Genomic DNA, 6,716 nt, shown 5'->3' with positions numbered 1-6,716 from the left:
CAGGGTTAATTAGTGGAATTTTTTCCCTTATTAATAAAAAAGAGAAGAGAAGGTGTGTCTAAACTTTTGGCCTGTACTGTATGTTTTTTAAGAAAATAACCAATTATAATACATGATATTGTACAATTGGAGATTGATAGGGTATTGGAAAGTTGTTATGTCATTTCACAACAATTTACCAATTAAGATAAATGCTATCTTAAGATAGCTTTGTTTACAAGCTTGGACAATTGTCCTAAATCTGAGTTTGACTTATCTGGTTCGTATTGTTTTCTAAATGTTAAAATAGTGTCAATGTAACAGAACTTGAAGATTGATCTGTTCTGAAGATGAAGCACTACTAGTGAATAATGGAAAGTGCCTTACAAGTTACACAAACCGAGACACGACAGAGAGGACAGATGGCAGGAGAGGACACAGCAGCCATTCAATATTACAAGTCCTCCATTACACAACGCTACAGTACCCAGGACAAAGTACAGAACAGGACACAAATTAGTCGAACCATCTACTGGCCAAGTCAGTGAAAAAGTCTTTCCAAATGTACTTTCCTCCTGTTCTGGACTTAGTGGTTGTTAAACAGATGAGACCAGACAGGTCAACAGCAGGCTCCATATATACAACCAACTGCAAGTGATTTGTTGGTCCACACAAACATACAGTTGAAAGGTTTCTATTGTAGCTGACGCCCATGTTACCCCAGCCAGTGCCCTTTATCTATTCAGAATTGTGGGTTTCCTGTAAAACAACCTGCAAGAGTGAAGGAGGGGTAAGGCCATATCACCACTACAAAAAGAGCTGCATGTTAACAAGAACAAGACAAGCACATTACGTTCAAACAATGCAGCACTGCCTCCAATCCTGAGCTCTCTTTCACTCACTACATCCCACCCCCTCGGGGTTAGCAGACCTTCCTTCATGTTCAAAGATTATCTGTTAATCCAAAATGTGCAGGAGCATGAGACGGCAGGAAAGGGACCAATACTCTGGGGGTTGGGAGGGAGGGATGCATGGCTTTATTTGTTTGTTGGCTTTCATATTAATCCATTGGAACACAGTGCATTTTCCCCCTCTTTTCTGGGCATGTGTAAATGTTTTAGAGCCATTAAATGGAAGATGAAATTTTCAATGGATAGCATGTAAAAGTATTAATTGTAAAGACCATTATTTGGTGTCCATGAGGCTGAATCAGCTTAGCCACTCCATTCCCCCATTTGCATACAAAATGCTTTATTTTGGCAATCAATGAAAGTGCTCCACTGTATGTGTGGCTTATCACATGCTTGCAGGAAATGGATTCCTTAGCCATCTCGTTAAATTCTGTTGATGCAGAACAATTTGAAACATGGCACAGGCAGCAATGACATTTAAAGATGCCTCGGCTTAATTATATTTTGCAAACATTTGGGCTGTTTGTCCTCGGGGATAAAGTGCCTCCACTACAAAGTTAACTTGTTAATAATTCAAAATGAATATCGCTTTTTGTTGAGCACCAATCATTATCTCCTATTAGTGCTGGTTAAGGGCATTCAAGGTGCCTCAAACACACAGGGGGAGACATGCTGCTATTTAATACTTAAAAAGAAGCACACGCATGCAGCACCATAAACTTGGTAAATTTCAGGAGAAAAATCCAGTCCCTAAAGTTCTTGGAAAAATGTCAACCTTTAGTTCAGAGAGGAGACGCTAAAGTGCACAAACTAATTGAAAAAAATAATTTAAATAAATACATACATACACTCATAAACAAAAATACAACCAGGAAACAGGAAGTGGATGTTAGCAAAGCTTATGTAACTCGCTAAAGGCCGCTATATGCTTGAAACAAGCTAATTTTTACAAAGTGTTTTCTGAACTGTCACACTTGAAGGTGGAGTTGAAACTCTGCCGTCATACAGAGGGGTGGGATAAATATGATTGATTCCATGAATCATTCAAATGGGGTTAACAATGCACACTCACACACACAGGCATTCATTCAACATTTAAAGAGTTGAAACAATGATTTGATTTATAGAATAGTAGGTTGAAAGAAAATAAATAAGCAGAATCATGATTCCCCCAGTATTTTTCTCTATCCACCCCCGCCTTCTTGTTCACGTCCAAAGAAAAAAACAACAGACACAACATAGCTTACCGGCTGGTAGCATGCAGCTAAAGACGGATGTTAGCATTAGCTTACCAGTAGCCTGAAACTGCTTTTTCCAGACCCCTGTCCATTGCCGGAGACGGAGAAGAAGGATAAACAACAGAACTGAAAAATCCTCCTGCTTCCCTAAAGTCACCAGGATGGCAACATTTTGCCTTCCCTGTGAGTGAGTTATATAAACAAACAACAAAGGTAAAGCATGTAAAGCGGCAGGCAGGGCTTCATGGTGTGTTCATGTGCATCTCGGTAAACAAACAAGAAGTAACCTTTTGCCATCTAGTGGCTCTTATTGTGGCATTGTGTCACAGCTGAAAAGAAAATGTTTAAAATCGAAAATTGAATCGAATCGATAATATACATAATTGTTTCAAGCAAAAACTGAAAACATTAACTTGAGAAGCTTTGCTGCTTTTCGTTGTCTTTTGCTAAATGAATATCTCTGGATTTTGGACTGATAGTTGGACAAAACAATACATTTGAAGATTGCATATTGGGCTTTAAGAAAATCGCGCTTTCATCATTTCATAAAATTTTTAGACCAATTCATCGATTAATCAAGAAAAAAAACAGCAGATCAATTGATAATGAAAACAATGGTTAGTTACAGCCCTAAATGTATGTGTTAAACAGTGTTTTGTAAAAAATGCAATGTCAGGACAAAATGGTAATTAAAAAGTTGCAAAAAAAAGCCGTCACGTATATTGTATATGCTTCAACTTAGACAACTAAGATAGAAATGTCAACAGAGAAAAGTTAAGCTGCATCATACTCTTGAAACTGAATGTCTTAGCTCTACCTGTACACTAACAGAAAAACATGTTTTTCCATACATCCTGTATATGTGCATTCATTAGGAAGAGCTCACATTCGAGGTCTATGCAGAAAGAAGTGTGCATGTTTTGTATGATAGTCCATAAAAGCAACACAAACTTAAATTGCATCCTTTGGTGAAAGTGTACATGTATGTCCTTCTGATACTGATAAATTAAAGTGTACAGACTGACCCATACAACTAAAAGACAGCCAACGTCTGGCCTATATTGTTAAGCATGTCTCGGCTCCATAAATCCACCTCATTCACTTTTCATAGCTGTCTTTCTTCTACTGTATGAATACAGGATTTCAATTTGTGAGTGTGTCCTTTATGAAACTTAAAGCCAGGTGCATCCCCATCAATATCAGCAAAAGAGGAAAAAATTAAATCTCAAAATATACACTGTAGGTGTGCATTGATTTAATATATACTGCCATAAGCCCTTGCTCCTACACTCGACATGCAATTTGGAAATAAATTGACTGATTTAGATAGAGGCACAGGGAGAAGTGGAAAAAAACCTGGTCCGCTACTATTGAGTAAGGTGACATTGCGCAACAAATCACTTGCATGAATAGAGAAAGAAAACGATTTCTATTTCTAAAAAGTAATTTTGTTTGGGGAAGGTGCGTTGATTGCCATGTATGTGAATCTATTCCTCACTCGACTCCAGGAGCATGAACATTTTATTAAAGTCAATGTTATATTTAGCTGTTAGCATAATAATCAGAAAGCCTAGACTTTCATCCAAAGAAAAACAGAATCTCATTCATTCCAAGTACATAATAGAAGGCCAACTGCAACAGCCTATCTTTCCCAGGCTTTGTATACTGCTGTGCAGGAGCAGAAATAGTTGACTTTTGCAGCAGCAGAGTCCATTGTGTTTTAATTGAGCCCAATGAAGAATAATTAAGTAATTAAAGGCTAGATAAGAGAAAGGCACAGTAAACAGATAAAAGACAAGTTCCGTTATTAACAATATTGTACACTGCAGAGTGAATTGGACATACCTCCAGTATGGCATCACTAAAAGAAGGCAAAGCATCAAAGGCACCACCCAAATGGGCCAACAGTCTGTATGTCATTTCTTAAAAGAGCTTGTGGCTGTGAATATGCACAAATGTAAATGTAATACTTCCCAGCTGGATTTTGGGAATGTGAGTGCACTGTGATATTTTTACCACTCTGACATTAGCGGGTTTATTTTTTGAGTAATTGCACAGCTTGATGTGTACTCAGGGGTTTCTATGAGAACAACGAAAGTCTTATTTCAACAATGCTGCAATTATGGGGAAATATGGGAATACATTTTGAGCCAGTTCACAGTTGAGTTGACTGGAATAATAGGAATAGAAAGTAAGGGTGAAAATGGCAATTCGAATTTCGACTGTTTTTAAAATACGAGCCTGTTACAAAAACAAATCCTTACAACTCAAATCTCTAATACCCTCTATGTGTCAGATACTGCAGCACGTCCATATTACTTTGAAGTAGTTCATGGTGCCAAAATTTCCCAAACAGTGGTATCTGCTTTATTCAACATACAGCAGCCATAATCTCTGTTGGCATCATATGCTGGTTGGCAGTGATAATCTATAATCCATTCATCCAGAAAGGGTAAACAAATGCATATTTGTTTCCTAGGATTAAAAGCTTATAGAGGGTGTATGGCATGGCCAATAATGTTCATCCATGCCAGCTATGACAGAATTTCCAGCTGTATTGCAGATACAGTGTTTGTTTTTTTTAAAGTCACAAGGCAGTATTCCAAGTATTTGAAAACAAAGTATGGACTAATGATCCAAATATTATTATGATAGGAAAACCTAAAGTAAATATTCTCCCATGACAATATCTCTTTTAATGATAATTTTACAATTCCACAGATTTGTCATTTGATATCCATGCCTGCCAGCCTGCCTTGTGGTCAGCAAACGGAGCTGTCACATGAAGGTCACCAGTCCACAGTTCAAGATTGAAAAGGTCTACAATGATTATTTGACTGAAATGAAACCTTGCTGCAGGAATAAGATGCCAGTCAGGATATTGAAGAAAATATTTCTTTAAACAAAACATCAACTATTTCAACACTAATGGAAAACCAGAATTCCAGTACTGCCTTGCGGTTGTATGCCTTCGCCAACCAGAGAAGTCGCAGTTTACATCCATGTCTGTCCAGACTCATATAATGTATGTAGTGTATACTTTGAAGGAGTTTAATAAACGTATTAAGTGTATTTATTTTGGCTAAATGGAAGTTATCACTATATGTATGATTCCAGTGAATAGTTTCCAGTAAGAAACATGCTGTCTTCACCTAGAGACTATTTTTATAGCTTGATATGATAGCTTTGTGATATGGTGCAACAATCACCAGAAGTTTAATATTAGACAAACCAAAGAGCTTGTGTTGGACTACCAGAGGAACAGGAGGCTCCCTGTCCTGATTATCATCCAGGGGAGAGGATGGTGGTGGTTTGTCCTTTAAGAGCTGTACTCGACTCATTGAACTTGAAGAGCAAGAATTGAGCATGCTGTTAGAGGGCTACTACTGCACTCACAGAATTGGAGTTACATCAATGTAAGTACTGTTTTATATAGATACAGATATCCGTCCGTTTATATTCTTTGATATTGGCGGAAAACCATGGCCAAGGGCTATTAGGAAAGTTGTGTACTCAAAACAGGACCTGATGATGCAACCACAAATTCCGGTCCTAAACACTAACCACTGGAAAAAACAATGGATCCACAATAAAGTCCACATTTGTGCAGTCATATTCATTAGATATGACTGCACAAATGTGGACTCATATTCAGACAGGGTATCCAGGCCAGCCTACTCTAAAGGTTCAAAGGTGTAGATTCCACTTCAATACCAAACAATAGACAGTAGGCCTCAGCCTCCAAAGCACCTCTTAATAACTATTTAATTACCAGATGACTCCTCACTGTGAATAATCCATAGCCTTTTGGGCCAGCAGCAATTGCCACCAAAAATATGTCTAACTTGGGGAAACACAACCTTTCTAAAGCACTTCCTCAAGAGGTGTGCTAGCAATATGGAGCCTTTAATGCACTAAGAGCTTAAAATCAATTCAGAAAAGTAGCTAGTGAAGGCATACAAGAATTTGAGTGTTCGCTTTATGAAAAATGTTTAGCTGATGCATCTGAACAAGCAGGAGGCAATTTGAGAATACAGAGCATTACAGTACGCTAGGCAGAATATGATGAATACATGGATAACAGATTCCATGTTTTAGCACAGGCATAACTGCTTCAATCTTGAACAATACTGCTTTACTTTCTAAACTTGTTTCTACTTGTCTAGTCGTGGCTACTGTAAAAAGAAAAAAGCCAGATTGTCTGCAGTATTTGATAACATTGTGTGTTACTCAAGATGTAATTCATGAATTTGCATTTTCATTAAAAAAAATTACAAATATTTCAGTTTTATTAGCATCTAGCTGTATAAAACATTGAGCCATCCACTTTTGAATATTTATGATGACAGTCAAATCCCTGTGGGTTTTGAGAATTGCATAATAAGTGGAGCTGCACATCATCTGTATAATCAAGTACACTGATGGGATTTCTATGCAAAAGATGGCCTAAAGATGACATATAAATAGAGGACCTAGATATGACCCCTGGGTAACTCCACAAAGCATACAGAAGGGTCACTTCACAACATGTAAGTGCTATTCTTAACCCTATACCTTTCAAAACAATTGACATGTCCATCCAATGCTT

Source organism: Perca fluviatilis, chromosome 3 (genome assembly GCF_010015445.1).
Source record: "Perca fluviatilis chromosome 3, GENO_Pfluv_1.0, whole genome shotgun sequence".
NCBI lineage: Eukaryota > Metazoa > Chordata > Actinopteri > Perciformes > Percidae > Perca > Perca fluviatilis.
This window is presented reverse-complemented; position numbering follows the sequence as displayed.